The sequence below is a fragment of the Pan troglodytes genome, chromosome 1 (genome assembly GCF_028858775.2).
Source record: "Pan troglodytes isolate AG18354 chromosome 1, NHGRI_mPanTro3-v2.0_pri, whole genome shotgun sequence".
Classification (NCBI taxonomy): Eukaryota; Metazoa; Chordata; class Mammalia; order Primates; family Hominidae; genus Pan; species Pan troglodytes.
Genome location: NC_072398.2, coordinates 80,735,761 through 80,755,600, shown reverse-complemented (window position 1 = coordinate 80,755,600; position 19,840 = coordinate 80,735,761). Strand labels below are relative to the sequence as shown.

At 45.0% G+C, this 19,840-nt stretch overlaps 1 non-coding gene and 1 pseudogene across 2 annotated transcripts; both read left to right on the top strand.

Moving 5' to 3' along the window:
• Positions 1-206: 206 nt before the first annotated feature.
• On the top strand, positions 207-19,836 carry LOC129135467 (dynactin subunit 5-like; annotated as a pseudogene). Its single transcript, XR_010157354.1, has 2 exons — positions 207-19,442; positions 19,752-19,836. The product of XR_010157354.1 is annotated as a dynactin subunit 5-like (transcript).
• On the top strand, positions 15,659-15,755 carry MIR557 (microRNA mir-557). The gene has a single exon (NR_035907.1). It is a non-coding gene; the product is annotated as a microRNA mir-557 (primary transcript).
• Positions 19,837-19,840: the final 4 nt, after the last annotated feature.

The window sequence follows — 19,840 nt, the reverse complement described above, 5'->3', positions numbered from 1 at the left end:
TGTTCTTTTTGCTTAGGATTGTCTTGGCTATACGGGCTCTTTTTTGGATCCATGTGAAATTTAAAGTAGTTTTTTTCTAATTCTGTGAAGAAAGTCAATGGTAGCTTAATGGGGATAGCATTGAATCTATAAATTACTTTGGGCAATATGGCCAGCACTATCATTTTTTAAACCATTTTCCCAAATGCATCATTTCATTCCCTGTAAAACCTTAAAATGGTTGGGAGAAAGCAGGGTTTACTGCCCTTAAGCAGTCTGTTGTCCGGTCATGCTTACATAATGGCAGTGAAGTGTTAATTAGGTAACTATACTGTGTTTTATTTTCTTCATTGTAGTGTGTATCATTTTTTCTCCTTTAACTTGAGGGGAAATGTTCAAGTGTTGATTCAGACTCGTACCATCTCATTGCTCTAATACCTCTACCAAGTTCCTTTAAGACAGACCATAGGAACGGAGTGGTGAGCTGGTGGTTGATTTGTGGGTGGTGTCATGAAGTCACACAATGACTCAAAACAGATCACACACCAAGTCAGGGAGAAGCTGGGTCTGGCCCCCAGAGTGAGCTTTCCCCCGCCCTGGAATCCAGGGTATCACTGGCAGAAGGAGTTTTGCAAGAAACGGAAAGGACATTAGACTTGATTTCTAGGAAAAAGCATGATTGGAAAAGTTGCCAGAAAGAAAGGCTTGTAAAAACTGCTGAGCATAATAGAAAAGGCTTTTGAAATTTTGTTTTTATCCAGAAGTCTTCGTTACATGAAGAAGTTGATTCAAGATAAAAAAATCTTCTCCTGTGATTCTCATATTGCATTTATTCATGCTTACTTATTTCCTAATGTGTTCCAAAAAGGGGTTGCTGCAAGTCCGCTTTTCTACAAAACGGAGAAGGGAGAATTAAAAAAGAGGCGGGCCACTCTCAACCCAGGCAAGGCAGTGGTGAGCTCTGCTGAAGAAATATGCAGATATGACTTCAGAGCTTTGCAGATAACAGCTGAGAAATCACAGAGAGCGACAGGCAGATAAGCAAGTTATGACACAGATAACATTCAAATACCCATTTCTTAAAGAGATTATGCATATTTGAAATAGACGGAGGGATAAATTCCTACAGGAAGAACATATAAGAAATTAACATCATTCTACTTTTTAAAACAGAGCAACTAATTTGTAAGCTCAGGGACATCTGTGGATACAATGTATTGTCATTTCTGCCTGACATTCAGGAATGTGCATTCTGGCTATCTTGGTGGAGAAGAGTGTATAATATATGACTGGATACTATTGTTGTCAGACGTACCCAGATTTGTTGAAACAAACAACATCCATTCTCAGCCTGTGGGATGGTCTCTGGTTGAGGCAGAGGACTCTGTCCTGGACCTTGACTTTGTCCTGTTCAAGAATTTTATCCTTGACTCATATGAAGAAAGAATATAGAATGAGAACTGTTCATGGGAAAAGATCTGGGAGCCAAAAGATACAGCAGCTACAGACAATGAGAGTTCAGAGGCAGGCAAGGTCTAGATTGAGTGTAAAGAACTTGCCCGTGTGCTGTTGGGTCTGAGTCTGGAGTCGGTGGCAGACTTACCATTTAAGGAAGACATTGAGAGTCAGGGCTGTGGTCAAAGCAGGTGTTCAAGGTGGTTACAACACTGGAAAGTGAGCATTGCACAAAATTATGGGTTGATTTATGGAAGGGTAGAGAAGAGAGAGTTTTCTTCAGATCTTGGAAGATATTTTATATAGAAGTGTGACTGAGTAGTTCTGAGTGGCACCAAAGGCCAGAAATAGTTCTCCAAACCCACTCTTCTTCACTCTTCACTCTCTCAGTTTATAGCAACTCCATTCTAACAGGCCTTCCTCTGAGCATCCTACAAAAAGATCAGCCCATCACTCTTTTTTTCTCCTTACCCATCTCCCTACTGTGTTTTTCTTCATAGCACGTGTTAGCACTAAATAACTCTGTGTACTTATTTTTAGGCAGCTTTTGAGAAGCAGTATAAGTTGGTGTATGATGCTAGGCTGTGGAGTCTGACTGCCTGGGTTCAAAGCCTAGTCCTGTTTCTTTCCTGTAACTTTAGGTACGTGTGTTAACCTCTCTGAACTCTATTTCCTCCTCTATGAAACAGGGGATAAGATAATAATTGTATCTACTTTGTAGGGTAGTGCAAGCACTAAATAAATTAATTCTTGCAAAGGACTTAGAAGAATTCCTCCCTAAGTACTCAGTAACCATAACTCAGGTGTTGACGAAGGGGCTGGTGGGTCCTTGATTGGGAGTGAGGTACAGTTTATCTCTGCTTTGGTTGGGATGTTGGACTGTCAAGATGCTCTGTAGCTTCTGAAGAGGGAAATGATCTTATAAAGTGACAAAGGTCATCACTGGGCAAGAAGTGCAACTGAGGAACTACTGAGTCCACTGACCTTATAAGGTGCCAGGTCAGACTCTTCTGGGTTTAAATAACAGAAATAGAATCTGGGGCTTGCAACTCCTTGGGAAGCTGAACAATCAGGCATGACAAGCACGCAGGAATTGTTACAGTAAGTAGCTAGTCAGGTGTGAGCAGGGCAGGAGGTGGATCTGCCTAATAATGTGGGGCAACCATCAGGTGATGATCAGGTGGTTTTCAACTGTCTCTCTAAAATAATAATTGGTTACAGCCAGTGCCAGGGAAAGGCAGTCTCCCTATAGATAGAAAAAACCTGAAACTGGTGATCAGTAGCTTCCTGATAAAATTTCAGGAGTTGGGCGAGTGAGCTCAGGCATGTGCATTAAGAGGCAAAATGGTGGAGTTTAACTTGTATATGACCTTCTGCGGGCATTGCACCGGAATGGGAAGAACGCCTCAAGTGAGCATGTGTAAAGACACTGACGCTCCCCTCCCAAGCACTAGCAGGCCATTACACATGCAGAAAACCCACCCCAAAGGAAGAAGCGGGGAGAAGGGATCCAAGACCCCAGAAGTATGCCAACATATAAAACTCCAAGCCAAAACATCAAATCCCACACTTGTCCTCCAAGACACTCGCTTAGCCCTCTTCCAAGTGTACTTTACTTTCTTTTCATTCCTGCTCTAAAGCTTTTTAATTAACTCTCACTCATGCTCTAAAATTTGCCTCAGTTTCTTCTTCTGCCTTATGTCCCTCAGTCAATTTTTTTCGTCTGAGGAGGCAAGAATTGAGGTTGCTTCAGACTTGTACACATTCGCTGCCGGTAACTCAGATACCCATCACTGAAAACAGAACCAGGTTGGCACCTGTGGGTCATGAGGCAGGAAATCAAGGTGCTTTTTTCATAACTCATAGCTTCATTAGACGACTACTCTCTAAGTCACTAGGTTGACTTATGGCTGAAAGAAATCTGTATCTGGCACCATCTGGTGTTTGAAGGAAAGGAAGTGCTGCTGTCAGCATTTGTTCCAACACTTCACCTTATCATGACACTAAGAAAACCTCAGGCTGGCAATGACATCCAAAGGGGTAGAAGCAGTTTTCTAAATGGTACTGGTATCTCTACTGGTATCTCTGGAAGAAAGAGTTCAGTTGGCTCCTGTAGTATGTAGGAGGCAGACTCTCTCTTACCAAGATTCACAAAAATGAGAAATTCTTCCAAATAGAATGTGGGTTTCTGTTATGGTTTGAATACGTCGCTTTCAAAATTCAAGTGGTGCCAATATGACAGTATTAGGCGATGGGAGCCTTTCAGAGGTGATTAGGCCATAAGGGCTCCTCTGTCATTCATGGGATCAAGGCACTTATTAAAGAGGCTTCTGCCAGCATTCAGTTGGCTTGCTAGCCTGCTCTTCGGCTCTCTCTTGCCCTCCCACCTTCTGCCATGTGAGGTTGCAGCAAGAAGGTCCTCACCAGACCAAATACCAGGATCTTGATCTTGGACTTTCCAGTCTCCAGAACTGTGAGAAAATAAATTTCTGTCCTTTATAAATTACCAAGTCTCAGGTATTAGTTTTAGCAGCACAAATGGACTAAGACAGTTAGTTGCTGGCCAGCTGGACAGTGTGGCAGAAGTCCCCTGTGTACTGCCCCACTTCCCCACCACATGAATGCTCATATTCCCAGTGAGCTCCAGGTGTTGGGAGGACAGCCTTGCCCTGCAGATCTGGCTCATACTGTGGATTTGCGCTCAGTCCCCATTCAGCAGCTTCTCTTTTTGCTAGTTCTTCAACTCCCAGTTATGCTGGTTGGTGATATGTAATGTGTCACTTTGCTGGCACGAGATTATTTAGTTTTCATGGTAGCCTTAATAATCTTGTGACACCAATAACTGTTCTATAATAGTAAGAAAAATAATGGCTACCATGTTAAAAAATGTATCAGATACCAAGCATGGTACCTGGGTGTTTATATGTGATATTTCTTTTAATCTTCATTTCCTTGAGGAAGATATAATTTTTTCCATTTTGTAAGTGAGGAAACAGAGGTCAGTAATCATTAAGTAACTTTCCCAAGGTCCCAGAGCAAGGAAGAGTAGGAGCTTGGATTTCTAAGCCTTTGTCTGACTCCAGAGCCTGAGCTCTAAACACTGTACTATATTCTCCCATCATGCAGATGGGAAAAAGAAAGGTGAGTTTCACCATTACCTTTGTAAAATGCCAATAGTAGATTCCTTAGGCTAGAGCTTGCTCTTCTCTAACTCACTGTAATGTTTACTTTTGAAGTAGAGAAACTCCGTAAGCATGAAACCAATGTAAGCTTGCCCTCCAGCGCAGCCACATAGATACGCTCAAACCACACCAGGCAGACATAAGCCACCCAGTCAAGGTGGACTGTGAGAGGGGCAGGTGGCAGTGTCAGCTCTAATATCTTGTCCTGGCCACAGTCTTTCTTTCCCTACCTGGAAGAACATGCAATGCATTGCCCGCTTCCTTTCCCCTGTCTTGCTTGTCTTGGTTTTTCTCTTCTCCTCCCTTTCCCTCTCCCTCTCCTCTTCTCTCTTTTCTTCCCTTTTTTCTTCTCTCTCCCTCTTGCTTTCTTTCCTTTCTAGCTTAACACTATTCCCCACCTTATCCCCTGGAATTTTGCCCAGGTACTTTAGAAGAATCTCCCTCCTTTACTTCCTTTTCTTTTTTCCTCCTTTATCTCTTTTATTTGTTTAGTCCATTTGTAGACCATTTTTAAAATTATCATTGATAAATGCATGAATATTGCCACCAAAACATCAGTGGAAAGGAATGTTCTATATCTGAGGGTGAAATTAGGCAACTGGTATAGTCAGGATCAAAAATCCTGGAAGTCATTTTAGAAAATCCAGGTCTGGCGTGGTGCCTCACTCCTGTAAACCCAGCACTTTGGGAAGCTGAAGCGGGTGGGTCATTTGAGGTCAGGAGTTCGAGACCAGCCTGGCCAACACGGTGAAACTGAAAAAAAAAAAACAAAAAACAAAAATTAGCTGGGTGTGGTGGTGGGCTCCTGTAATCCTAGCTACTTGGGAGGCTGAGGCAGGAGAATCGTTTGAACCCAGGAGATGGAGAGTGCAGTGAGCTGAGATTGTGCCAGTGTACTCCAGCCTGGGTGACAGCGTGAGACTGTCTCAAATAAAAGAAAAAAAAAAAAAGAAAATCCACACAAGTTTTTAGATACATCTGAATACAATTTTAATGAAAACTGCTTTTTTCTCAAGCACTGAAATGAGTAAAAACATTTAGTGACGGGCAGTCGGCTAAGACTGGGAAAGCAGAAAAATAATTAAATAAGAAAAAAAATCATGCACTCAAAGAACTCCCAATCTAGTTTTACCCATTATTTAAAATCATTTTGACATTCATTCCTAGTATCAGAGTTATTTTTCTCTCCCTACTAGGTGACTTTTCTTTCAACTACATTTTGGATGGGAATTTTTGCAGGTGGTTTTGGAACCCAGCCACCTTTTATAAAAACAATTCTATGGGAAAATGCATTTTTAAGTTCACAGAAATGGACTTGGACACGAATGGAACACAATCCCTTTGTACATGAAGGCTGCTCTGTGAGCTTCATTGGACGACTACTCTCTGTCACTAGGTTGACTTATGGCTGAAAGAAATCTGTATCTGGCACCACCTGGTGTTTGAAGGAAAGGAAGTGCTGCTGTCAGCATTTGTCCCAACCCTTCACCTTATCATGACACTAAGAAAACTCCAAGCTGGCAATGACATCCACAGGGGTAGAAGCAGTTTTCTAAATGGGACTGGTATTTCTACCAGCCATTCAGTTTGATCTTTGGGTTTTAGCTTTATGTCTGTCCTCCTGTTACAGCCCTTCCCTGCCACCTTTCCTGGCTCCTGCCACTCTGTGACACTTTCCTCTACCACATGAGTGGGTCACTTTATCCACAGAAATCATGTGGTGGCCTGGGAATGCTGTAGCTGTGGAGTGGCCGGCAGGGGAAGGGAGAGGAGGGCCCCTGAGAATCTTGGTTGTGCACTGACAGCAATTGGAGCAGGGTGAAATAGATAAGGGCCATGAGAGGGCTGTGTCAGCTGTGGCTAGCACTGTTAGGATGGTAATGATGATGATGATGCCAGATGGAAAGCTTGGGCAGGGAAAGAATGGAGGAAAGGAAAGAGGGGAGTGTCAGATTCTTCTGTTACTGGAAGGCTCGTGAAAGAAACAGCAGTACTGGGTATTTCATAATACATGCCACTGGGTGAGAAAATGAGTTTCCTGAAACTATTATTTTAAAAATGGCAGTAAAGAGAGCCTGCTTAAGTAAAATTAGTCATGAAAAGTATGGGGTCCACAAATCTGGAGGTAGATTTAAATCAGGCAGAGGGCCCAAAAGAGGATGGGGCAGTTTGATAGATTATTCTCTTTACATTTCCTCTAAGCTTTGATTTTTTTCAAAACATCAATGCTGTGACCATGGACTTATGGGGATGAGGTGGGGAGGTGGTAAGGAGAGGAGAGCTCAGAATGTGTAGATCTCTTAGCTGAAAGAGCTGCTGGTGTACAAGGGAGGTGACTGCATAGTTATTTATGAGACCATCGGCAAACTCGGAGGCATCTTGTTTTTTGAAAACTATCTTCAGGAAAACCAGGGCTCCCTAAATATTATGGCACATAGTACCATTTTCTGAACACTTATGAATGCTCAGAAGATATATAATTCTGTCAGAGAGTTACTTATTTAGCCAACCTGTGTTTACTCAATGCAATTCTCTGGCTAACAGAATAGGAGGCAGGGCGTGAGAGAAAGGTGTGAAAATAAAGATAGGGCCCCTTTCTTGAGAAGCACATATTCCTTATGAAAAGATGATACTAATACGTAGGGATCAATGAAGGCAAGATCGGAGGCAATACATAAGGCAGTATGGTACCACGTATAAAACCTGTAAATGGAGACCAACAGGGAAGGCCAAAGCCCCCTGGGTGGGCTGGCTGAGGAAAGTGGCATGAAGGAGTTGGGATTTGAGTTGGATCTTGAAAAGGGGGAGGATGTCAGGTTGGCAGAGGGGAAGGAAGGCACTGTCGGTAGAAGAATAACCAGCTGATGAGGGAATAGGGAATAGATGTACTGAATTGGCACAAAGGGAAAGATTTGAACTGAGTGGAAGTTGGGAGTTAGGGACAGGCCAAAGTGAGAGTACACAATCCTATTAGCCAGTGTTGTATTGATTTTTTTTGTTTTTTGAGACAGGGTGTTGCTCTGTCACCCAGGCTAGAGTGTGGTGGCATGACCATGGTTCACTGCAACATTGACCTCCTGGGCTTAAGTGATCCTCCCACCTCAGCCTCCCGAGCAGCTGGGACCACAGGCGCATGACACCATGCCTGGGTAATTAAAAAATTTTTGTGGAGAAGGGGTCCCACTACATTGCTTAGGCTATTCTTAAACTCCTGGACTGGAGCGATCCTCCCACCTTGGGCTCCCCAGGTGCTGAGATTACAGGAGCGAGCCACTGCTTCTGGCTGATTCTTGATTCCACAGGTGATGGGGAGCCACTGCAGATGTTTGGAAAGGAGGAATGACATGACTTGAATCATAGACACACTTCATTAGAGTTGGAAGAATCCTTAGAGAGCATAAAACTCAAATCCTTCATTGTATATGTGAGGAAACTGAGGCCCAGAGAGCAAAGATGATTTGTTGAAGGTTGTCCAGCAAGTTAGTGGCAAGGCCAGGTCTCTGATACCACCCAGCAGTCCAGAGGCCCTTCCCTAATGTTTCAGGGTCCTGTGCTCTTTGGCATATTCCAGTCTTGAGGACAGAGTCCAGGTCTGCTCATGGTTGCTGTCTTCTGCTGACCCAGACTCTGCTTCTGCCTCGTCCCTGCCACAGTCCCTGTTTTCTATCTAAGATTTGGACATCCTTGTGAGATGGAGCTTCCTTTTGGTGCAGAGAGCTAAGTCCAAACAATGATTGTATTCAGAATGACTGGGGAGTTGGAAATACGGCTGATGAGTAATCTATCATACAGCTTGGACATTTGTTCTTTCATCAAATATTTGCTGAGCACCTAGTAGGTAACAGGCACTGTGCAACATGCTTAGAAGACAACTGGGTTTTTAGGCTAGTGGAAAAAAGAGAATGAGAACATAGCTTAGGAAGTGACATGGGTACAGAGAGCACTGACCCAGTGTGGAGCAGGGGTGGGGAAGGCAAGGAGCAGTTGGGCAGGCAAAGAGATAATGGGGAAGGAAGGAGGGAGAAAGAGAGAAAGGGAAGAGAGAGGGAGAGAGAGAGAGAGGTGATTTCAGGGTTTGCACGAGGCTCAGTGTGTCTGAAGCAGTGTGTGCTGGCTTGGGAGATTGGGAGATGGGGCTGGAAAGGTAAGTGGAACAGACTGTAAAGTCTTTTATCGACCATTTAAGAAGCTTGGATTTTAAATAGCAAAGAGTGGGGAACAACAAGTGTTTACAGATGTCTACTCTATCCCAGATATTGTCCTAAGCCTACTACTAACCTCAGTCAGTTTTTAAAGCAACTCTAAGAGACTGGGGCTATTATTATTCCCCTTTTACAGATGAGAAGCCTGTGCTAGAAATGAGAGTCAGGATTGAAACCAGGTAGTCCAGCTTCAGAGACCATGCTTTTTAGCACAGCCCCTGGCCTTTGTGGCCTCATTTAAGGGTTTCAGCAGAGAAAGGACATGGCCAGATAGAAATATTGGAATGGCAGAAGTAGCTGGAATCTCCGAAAGACTGACTGACTGACTCTGACAGGATCCGGGGCTGAAGGAAGGAGGCGGTGGCCATGGAGTTAGGTGAGCTGCTCTACAACAAGTCTGAGTATATCAAGACGGCATCTGGGAACAAAGTCAGTCTCCAGTCAGTGTTGTGTGGAAGCCAGAACATAGTTCTCAATGGCAAGACCATGTGATGAATGACTGTATTATCTGAGGGGATCTGGAAAAGGTAAGAGTTGGACACCATTGTGTTGTGAAAAGTTGTAGTGTCATAAGGCCACCATTCAAGAAATTCAGCAAAGGCGTTGAATTCTTTCCTTTACATATTGGGGACCATGTCTTTATTGAGGAAGAGTGTGTGGTCAACGCAGCTCAGATTGGTTCTTGCATTCATGTTGGCAAGAACTGTGTGATTGGGTGCCGGTGTTTATTGAAAGGCTGCTGCAAAATTCTTGACAACACAGCATTACCTCCAGAAACTGTGGTCCCACCATTCACTGTCTTCTCAGGCTGCCCAGGATGCTTCTCAGGAGAGCTCCTGGAGTGCACTCAGGAGCTAACGATTGATGTCACCAAGAGCTACTATCAGAAGTTTTTGCCCCTGACACAAGTCTAGCATCTCTGCCTCATGTCTTGAATCTGCTTGAGCCCTAAGATGAACCTGGGGACAAAGTAAGCTAGTCAGCACCTACAAAGAGCTCTTGTGTCTTTGACATCTACCACCCTCCTTCTTTAAAAAAATTTCTTTAGAATTTCTCAATCCTCAAGGCTCTAAGCTCTTAAGAATTTACTAACAGATGGACCATCTGGAGGAGTTGTCTTCAAATGCTGTGCTTACACCTTATCTATGACCAGTCACTTTGTACCATTATCTGTGGAACACAGAATCATGTGTTCCCAACGCTCCAGCCCCTTGGTCTTGTGCATGGCTGGATCCCACCGGAAACGGGCCTGCACAGCAGCAGCACCCTCCTGGTGTGGAGGTTATGTAGCTGGTGCGCTGCTCACAGCCATACACTGCCCATGCCGAGCGCCTCCCACACAGGTAATGCCCAGCTTTTCTGCTGTTAACACATTTGGCCAGTTGTTGCAATTGCTCATAATCCTGGGAAAAGGTGTTTGTGAATTTTCAGAGCCCAGATTCCTGTTGGCTATTAAAACTTGAAGGGAGGGGTGATTAGTGTTTCTCTCTCTTCTTCCTAAAAGGACCTTAGCTGTCCTAGGGTAGTTAGTAAAAGGCTTTTTACCATTTTGACCTAGGGCCTTTGGCTTTCACTAAAAGTGGGGACCTCAGCATCCCAGATTTTTCTTCTGCCAAGTGTTAGATTTGATTCTCTCATGTGGATGCGTTAGTCAGGTGGTTACTCCTTGCCTCAAGGTACTTACCTTATTTCATTGAAGACATCGCATTTGTGAACTCTTGCTCCCTGGCCTAGAAAAATTCAGCCTACCCTGTATTTGCCATAAACTCCACAATTCACACCAAAATGTCTGTACTTAGAGACCATTTGCATCTATACATGAAGGGCTCTTGAAATCAGTTTGTGGGCACAGAGCCCCAGGAGTAAATGAAGTTGCTAGGGCTGTTCTGACCATCTCCTTCTGGCCAACAGCACAACCCTTCCTGGTTCTGCTCTGACCTCTTAGCTTAGAAGGAAGATTTAGAAGTGAGGGGCTGAGAAGGTTGGCCTTGCTTAATGCTCTGATCTGTAAGTGAATAGGGCAGAACAGTTCAGCCTTGAAGGTTAGAATTTAGCAGGAGCTATCCTGACTTAACATCCATTTGTGGGGTTTGCAAAATAGAACAGCTGTATGTAATCATTTCCACTATTTCCATGTAGAACTCCTTTCTAGTTTGTCAGTTTTTAAAAACATTTATACATTAAAACCACCAAAATATATAGCTCAGAAAAGATGGAAGTTAATTTCTCTCTACCTTAACAGTGCAGAGATAGTCACCTGGTCCAGGCCAGGCAAGTGGCTGGCTCCATGATGGCATCAGGCACCCAGGTTTCTACTGTCTTGCCATGTGACCACAGTTACCAACAAGGGAGGCTGCAAATTTAGTTTCTACTTGGGCAGCCAAAACTCTGAGGAAGGAGATTCTGCTAGTAAAAAGGAGTGGGGGGAGAATGGCCACTGGGAGACGACAAGCAAACTCAACCAGGCCTCTGTGTTGGCTTCCTTTCCTCCTGCTGCACGTGAGCCTTCTCTGTGCCATTTGGGGCCATAACAGCTGACAGCTCCAGACCTGCATCCTCCCAGCTTGAGGGTCCTGAATAAAAGGTTTCTTCCAGTCCAGTTCTAATTCGGAAACTCCCAAAGTTCTCAGTGGTTTGTTGTGAGTCCCCATGCCCTCTTGGATCAGTCACTGTGGCCATGCGTGTTTGGCCACGTGATTAATCCAATCTGGGTCATGACCTTTTCTCCTCCAAAACAAGGTGCTAGGAAGACAAAAACAATAGCTACTAAGAACAATAGGAGTTTATAATTATGTGCTGATGTATTTGAAGATGTTGATGGTCGTGAGTGTGTATCCTCGGAAAGGCCAGCTGGACTCTGTCTCCATGGTGGCTCTCACCCTAGGGACCTAGGAACAGTCTGTCACCACAAATTACTTTTATAACCCTAGAGAAGAAAGTCTCCTTGTCCTCAGAATACTTCCTGAAGAACAACCAGATGGGAAGGACCTTGATTGGGACTCTTTCCAGTGGGCTTGGGGCAGAGGGAATTTAATGGCTCACATAGCTGAAAAGGCAGGGCTAGATTGGGCTTTGGGCTGCATCCCAGAACTCCAAACAGGGATCTGTCTCTTCGGCTCTCAGCTCTGCTTTCCTTTGAGTTGGCTTTATTCTCGGGCTTCATGGTGTGGCCCCACAGCACCAGTTATTGGTAAAAAGAGCTCCCATTTGCTGACAGAACTGCTGGATTTAGTTCTCATTGGTCCACACGAGGAAGGTATCCAGCCTCAAGTCATCACTCTGGCCAAAAGATGGAATACACTGAGTGGACAGGCCTGGCATGTATCCACAGAGACTGAGAGTTGGTGCTGATGGTATGGTGGTGGATGAGATTACCAGGAGAAGGGACAAATGGGTGCTGGGCAGGAAAAAGCATCAGCTGTCCAGTTTAGGCCTCTCCTCTTTCCCTGGCGTCTTCACTTTCCTCCCTATCCCTGCTGTCCCTTACCCTCTGCCCAGTCTCTCAGTACGCCTGGTCTTGGGAGGTGCCTTCTGAGGATGCTCCTGGCACGGGTACCTGAGCCTGGATTAGAGGCCAGGGGGAGGATGTCACCTAGCCAAAGTGGGTGTTCAATAAAGAACCATTTGGAGATGGTTAAAAAAAAAGAAATGTTAGAATGACCACTCTGGCCACAGTGAGGGAAGACCTGGGCCAGGTAAGGAAAATGAGCTGTGAAGAGCTGCCCTTGAAAAGGGTGGGGCTGTAGGAAGAAAATCATTATCTTCAGCAAACTGGAAGATGCTGCTATCTCTGATTCTGGAAGTGGCAGTTGCTTCCTTCACAGTGCGGTCAGGAGAGCCTTATGCACACTGAGGCTTTTTAGCTGCTGGAATAGATGCACATTTGTGGGTGTTTAGGAGAAAGTAACAGAGCTGACTGAGGAAATGGAGGAGGGATGATGACAGTCAGAATTATGTATGACTGACCCAAGTGCCTCCCGAGGGCTACAGTGGAAGGCACTGGAAAAAGTCAGATGGACAGAAAGCAGGAGGGCATGGGGCAGAGGAGGAAGGTGCAGCACCAGTCTACACACCCTTGGTGGCAGAGAACTCTGTCAGTATGCCCCATGCAGGAGCATCGTTCCCCTTAAGGCAGAATAGGGAATAGAGGCAACATTTTGGGTGGACATTAGGAAACACCCCCAGCAGCAAGGGGATGCGGGGAGATGATGACCCCTGAGTGTCCAATCAGCTCCTCTGTCAGGCGTGAGTCAGCCTCAAAGAGGAGCTTCCCAAGCTCAGCTCTGGATTCTGGCCATACAGAGGTGGCCTGGCCCCTCACTCATGGCTCTGCTCCTGGGGCAGAGCCTCTAGGGAGAATAACGCAGAGAGGCAATGGGCTGGGAGAAGGCAGGAATTCTGCAACTGGGGCTGACGTGCCAGTGTTCAGCTTTGCCTTTTCAGCGATAAGGCCTGTCTGTTGCTGAAAGGTGGGAAGATAAAGGAATAATGGCCACTGGGCCTGACCCAGGAAGATCCTGTTCTTCACCCTTCACAGCCTAAATTACTAACACCTAACACAAGGCTTAGCATGCAATTCATGCTCAAAATGCCTGTAGTGCACATCAGGAAGTCCTGCAAAATCAGATTGATAGCTGGAAATAGTGACGGCATGAGGGACCGACAGATAGGAGAGGTCAAAAGTGTATACAGAGTTTTGCGTTTTGCAAACCCAGACTGGGGAAGAGTTGAGTGGGCATCAGTCTCGCTCTGGAGTGGGACAGTGGCTTCTGAGACAGGACACTTCCTTTATAATAAGGAAGCCTCTGAGACACTCCTCTTTTGAAAACAGAGAGAAGGGACTTGCTTATTGGGTTAAAAGCTCATCTTGTTCCAAGTCTTTGCTATTGTGAATAGTGCCGCAATAAACATACATGTGCATGTGTCTTTATAGCCATAAAAAATGATGAGTTCATGTCCTTTGTAGGGGCATAGATGAAGCTGGAAACCATCATTCTCAGCAAACTATCACAAGGACAAAAAACCAAACACCGCATGTTCTCATTCATAGGTGGGAATTGAACAATGGGAACACATGGACACAGGAAGGGGAACATCACAAACCGGGGACTGTTGTGGGGTGGGGGGAGGGGGGAGGGATAGCATTAGGAGATATATCTAATGCTAAATGACGAGTTAATGGGTGCAGCACACCATCATGGCACATGTATACATATGTAACAAACCTGCATGTTGTGCACATGTACCCTAGAACTTAAAGTATAATTAAAAAAAAAAAAAAGCTCATCTTGTAAGAAAACCCAGGTTGGCTGTGGACTTTTCATGGGGAGGATGCTGCAGCCTCCCTCCCTCCTGCTGCAGGCTGACTCATTCCCTTCTAGACAGACAGATTGTGTCCTGCGTGGGAGTTGCGATGCAGAGCCCAAAGCTGTTCCCTGAGAGTTACAGGAATTACAACCTGCTGAAGGGAATAATTGTTCTAAATATGTTCTTTTTTAGTATATGTGCGCTGAAGCGAGCACTAAATATCTTCTTTTAATGAGACTTTATTTTTATTATTATTTTATTAATGGAGTCCTAAGAGGAAACAGCAAGAACCACTGTCTTTAGAAAACCATTTGCTTTTCTCTTTGGAGGTGTTTGGTCAATTGGCTCTGAATTCTAAACCCTCCAGTCAGGTCAGGCCTGACTTTTAGTGCCCCTGTGTTTGGAGAAAATCCTGGGCTAAAATCCCCCAATAAGGCTGCTGCCTTGGGATCAGAGTCTCTGGGTGATCTCCCCTGGTACATAGCATCACCTAGGGATCTAATGCTTAGCAAGGACCTGAAGAAGCATTACTGGTTCATTATGGTTAGGCCCTGTCAGAACAGAGCTGACGGCTGTCAAGGCCTCCAGGGCGAAGAAAAGAGCACATATCATACATGTTATTTTTCCATGTGCCCAGGCAGAAAACTCACCTCCCCAGGAGGAAGCTGGGCTGGCAGAGGTCCTCATTGCTTGTGTGTGGCACCCCCTAACGTCAGATGATTGCTTTTGGTTCTGTTCTGCTAGAGATGTGGCAAGAGCTAAATTTTTAAACATTCCTAGTTTGCAAAGCTTGGGTACTGTGCCTGGTGGTTGCTGATAATGCAGGAGACGTCCAGGCCGATTTTTACTAAGTGAATATGAACAAGAGAGGGTCCTGAACAGCAAGATCTCCACTGGGGGTCATCAGGAGGTAGGCTGCACACAGTGCCCAGCTGGCTTGTTAATCCAGCGCAATTTAACAACTGTCTGCTGAGTGCCTGTTGAAGGCCTGGGGCGGGAAGGTGGAAGGTAGGCCCACCTCAAGTTCCTCGCGGATAGCAAATGCTTCTTTGATAAAAGTGCTGAGAACTCAGCTTTATCATGTATAAAATGGAAGTAATAGAAACCTAATGGTGTCCTTGGGAGAATTTAAAGGTACAATGCATGTAAAGTATGTTATACATGCCTAGCCCATAATAGGTGCACATTATTTGTTGAAGGGATAAATGAATGAAAGTGAATCAAAGGAACAAATATGAGTCAAGCATGCATATTGTGCTGATAGGTAGTAAGTCTGAGCTAGTATTTTAACCCACTTCCAGGTGGGGGAAGGTGCAGGTTAATTTGGGATGGGCTGACCTATTACCTAAGTCAGAGAGTGTGAAGGCTGAGAGCTGATGATCAGAAATGGGTCTCAGAGTGTGTGTTGGGTTGAGTTGGAGGCACACAGCCAAAGTGTTATCGGACCAAGGGGGCTTTGGGAGATTCTTGGGAGCCAGGGCCCAGCATTAGTGGTGATCAGAAAGGCAGGGCCAGATCAAGGGTGTGCAGACAGAATGGGCAAATGAACAGTAAATTTAGAGGCCTGGGGCCCTCCCTGCTGCTGGAGAAGTGTTTGCACGGGTGGGCCTTGTCTTTGAAAGGAGGTGGAGAAAGGAAGCTCCTTCTATGAGGCACTTATATGCATTTCTATCTCCCTGGCTTGAGCACAGAGAAGTATTACATTAATACATACTGGTTTAAAGGTTGTTTCTCTTTCCACTGCTTCCACCAGTTTACAGCTTAGCCTAAGAGATAAGGGTGTAGACTGCGAGCCAGGTTCCTCTGTCTACCTCTGCTCTGCCTCTTACTAGGTGTGCAGTCTTACTAGGCAACCTCCTTCTGTCTCAGTTTTCTCATTTGTTAAATGTGAATAATACCTCATAGGGCTGTTATAAGGATTGGATGAGTTACCGTAAGTCAAATGCTGAGAATAGTCACTCATGCATTGCAATTTCTCCAGCAACTCTTAGGCATTATCATTACCTTCACCACTGAAATAAAGATCCATAGAACTCTGGCAGGTAACCAAGCAAGAGAGTCCTGATTGGGAGGAAGGACCTTTGGATCTCATCCTACAATGTTGTATCCTAATGCCTAGAGCCTGGCGCACAGCAGGTACTCAATAAAAATTTGTTATTGTTGAATTGTATAGAGTGGGGTTGCTGGTGCAGGGTAGGGAAGGAAGGACAGGACTCAGGGTCCTTTAGGCAATTGCCTGACTTCGGGAAAATGGGGCAGAAAATTGGTGAGGGTCTCCGGACTTGGGACCCAGGCACAGCTGGGATTCTGGGGCCACAGACTTGGGGACTGATCAGTGTGGGGAGCAGGAGAGGCAAGGGAGAGGGAAGAGTGAGAATGATTCTGACTGTGGCCGGCTCCATTCTTGGATAGGCAGAAATCTGGTTTTGAGTCTGTAATCAGCTCTTTAACTTGCATAGGATAGGAGTGTTGGGTCAATATTTCTGGTTATCAGGTGTCTTTTATGTAAAATGGAAATGATAATACCAAAAATATGTCCTGCTTTTCTAAGTCATATGTTTGTTTGTAAGTATCAAATAAGGCTATACCTGTGAAAGTGCTTAATCAACTGTAAATTACCATGGAAATATTATGACCAGTATAATTTTCTATCTCATTGAAACCTTGATTCCTTAGCATGTCTTCAGCTTTTCTGTCTCTGGGATATTTGCATTTTCAGAGACAGTCTAGAAAAAAAGCCTTAATTATGTCAACGGAACGAATGGTGAAGACTGAAATATCAGAAAGGTGCTTCTGTGCCAGAGAACTTTCTAATCCTGCACACGAGTACTATGATCGCTGGGAGAGAAGAGCCAGGGAAGAAGGTTTAATAAAAGGGTGGCTGCAAAATGCTTCTAACTTCCATTACTGCTAACCTCCACAATTCTGTCTGTCCTTCTTTTTTAATCTCACTAAGTTGTAAAGTGTCACAGAGGGTCAGGATGGGAACTCTGTCCGTGAGGCTAAGGTGAGGGCAGGAATTGGCCTTGGGGGACTTCTGTCCCCAGAGAGTACAGTGCCTGTTGCTTTTAAATATCTCTTACAAATAAATTGAAAATATCATGTTGCAGTAATATTGAATCCACTTGCACACACGCAAAAATACCTCCAATGAACCCTCCAGGGAAATAGTCCCCTTCAACTTCTTTCCTTGTGCATGTAAACCTCTTTTTTCAATATTGATCAATCTACGTACAGCAAATCATGTATAGCAGGAAGCAACCCCTTCTTTTTTGAAAGAGGGAGTGTCATTCTCTTTCCATTTGCAAGATGATTGGGAGAGATAAGTTTGATTCTTATTTCCCACAGTTTAGTGAGGAATGAGTGGAACAAACTAAGGAAGGTTTTAGTTAGGGAAGTAACACAGTTCTGTAGAGAAATCACCACCTAGTTGCATTTAAGGAGCTGTCAGCCTTGAAAGTTAAAAGAGTGGACTGGGCGCCGTGGCTCATGCCTGTAATCCCAGCATTTCGGAGGCCAAAGTGGGAAGATCGCTTGAGCCCAGGAGTTCAAGACCAGCCTGGGCAACATAGCAATACCCCATCTCAAAAAAAAAAAAAAAAAAAAAGTTAAAAGAGTGAGTGAATTTCAAGTGCTTCCTGGCAGGTGAGGTATCCGCTGTTTATCCTCACATAGAAATGTTTTCCACCCTCGTTTTCATTGACTATCAGAGCTACCTGACCAGAAGAATTGCACTTATGCATAATTTCCCTCTCAGCTCTCTTTCTCATGGATGTTGATTAGTTAATGTGTCCATTTGCTTAAAGATATTAATTGAGCAGCATTTGATTTTATAGTATGGCTTTTAATAGTAGCAAAGTGTGTGGGTTCTGCTAAAAATTTACCCCCAAATGCAAAGTGTCTTTCCTCTTTGCACTCAATTTTAAGGAATTCCATTCAAACATTGGTAAGAGAATACATTACTGCGAAGATGCAACGATGAGGACGGGGCAGCAGAATGGGGACAATGTGGCTGGGGCATGGGGTCAAGTCCAAATGAAGAGGTCAAGCTATTGAGAAAACAATTGAGGGCAAGATTGAGAGAAGTGTGAAGGAAACAAAAGAAGGGGTGAGTTCCAGTGCATGTGTAGAAATGAGGATACAGACTCAGATGATGCTGCACTCACAAATTCTTGGTAGGGAGGGCATCTTGAACCTAAGCAGGGCTTGTCCTAGGGTCTAGACATGAAGAATGAGAGAAGGGCCTGCTGGGGATCTTTCAGCATGCCGACATGCTTCTCAGCCTCCTCCTGTTCATGGTCTACATAGAGAATGATCGCCATGGTATGCCACATTGAGGTAAACTGAGGGGCTGCTGTCTGCACAGGGGGTCTGGCTCTGCAGCTTTTGACCTTCAGTGCCAGCCCAGCAACCCTGGAGACTTCAAGGGAAGGATATCTCCTGGCACACCAGTGATCTATCTGCAGCATGCTTGTTGGAAAGCTCTGGTTTGGGGAACCTACTTGTCTTCCCCAAGGGAGAGAGAACTGAGCTACACAAGCTTTTTTTGAAGAAGGCAGGTGAATCACGAGGTCAGGAGATCCAGACCATTTTGGCCAACATGGTGAAACCCCGTCTGTACTAAAATTACAAAAATTAGCTGGGTGTGGTGGCACGTGCCTGTAATCACAGCTATTCAGGAGGCCAAAGCAGGAGAATTACTTGAACCAGGGAGTGGGAGGTTGCAGTGAGCTGAGATCGCGCCACTGCACTCCAGCCCGGTGACAGAGCAAGATTCCATCTCAAAAAAAAAAAAAAAAAGAAAAGAAAAAAAGAAAAATGACTTGGAGGTCAGAGATAAAGGACAATTTTGAGTGTAGCATTCATTCTGCAGGACTCCGTCTAGCCCAGGCCACTGCATGTTAAACAATGTTTATTGGGCTCCTGCAAGTGCCACACTGTGTGCAGTGAACAGAGTGCTCCACTGAATATTGAAGAAGAGGAAACTGTTTTCTGAAATCTCGGAGACAGCCCAGCCCAAAGGTGGGAGGGCTTCTACTGCATTATTGGTCAGACACTGTGGCCCTGGCTGTGGTGGGATGGGAGGCATTGGCACATCTGTAGCTCTGGCACCAGGAGCAGCTTCTTGGGGCTGGCACTGCAGATTCAGAGGAAACAACAGGAGGCTGTGGCCTTGGCCATGCTGAAGGCTTTTCTCCCATGGTGTCCGTGGAGACTTTGTGCTTTGGCATCACCTTTGAGTTTCAGAGACCTCAGGCATTGCAGCAGGGGAGAAGAAAAATGGCTGAAGCCATGTGGTGGCCGAGAGGACACTTTGGTGAGCACATGGAGACATATTTTGGGGATTTCCCCAGTAGATATGTTGACTTAGGAGGGAGGTTGGGATTCTCTAATGATGAGTAAGGGCAGTGTTAAGTAATGCTAAGGAATGAATGTTTGTGCCCTCCTTGTCCCCAAATTCAGATGCTGAAGCCCCAATTCTCAATACGATGGTATTTGGAAATGGGGCTTTTGAGAAGGAAGTATGGTTAGATAATGTTATGAGGGTGGGGCCTAGGTCTGATGGGATTAGTGGCGTTATAAGCAGAGACATCAGAGAACTCGTTCTCTCTCTCCCCACCCACAGGCACTGGGGAAGGGCCACATGACCACACAGTGAAAAGGTGGCTGCCTACAAGCTGAGAGATGAGGCCTCGGAATGAAACCTGCCTGGTT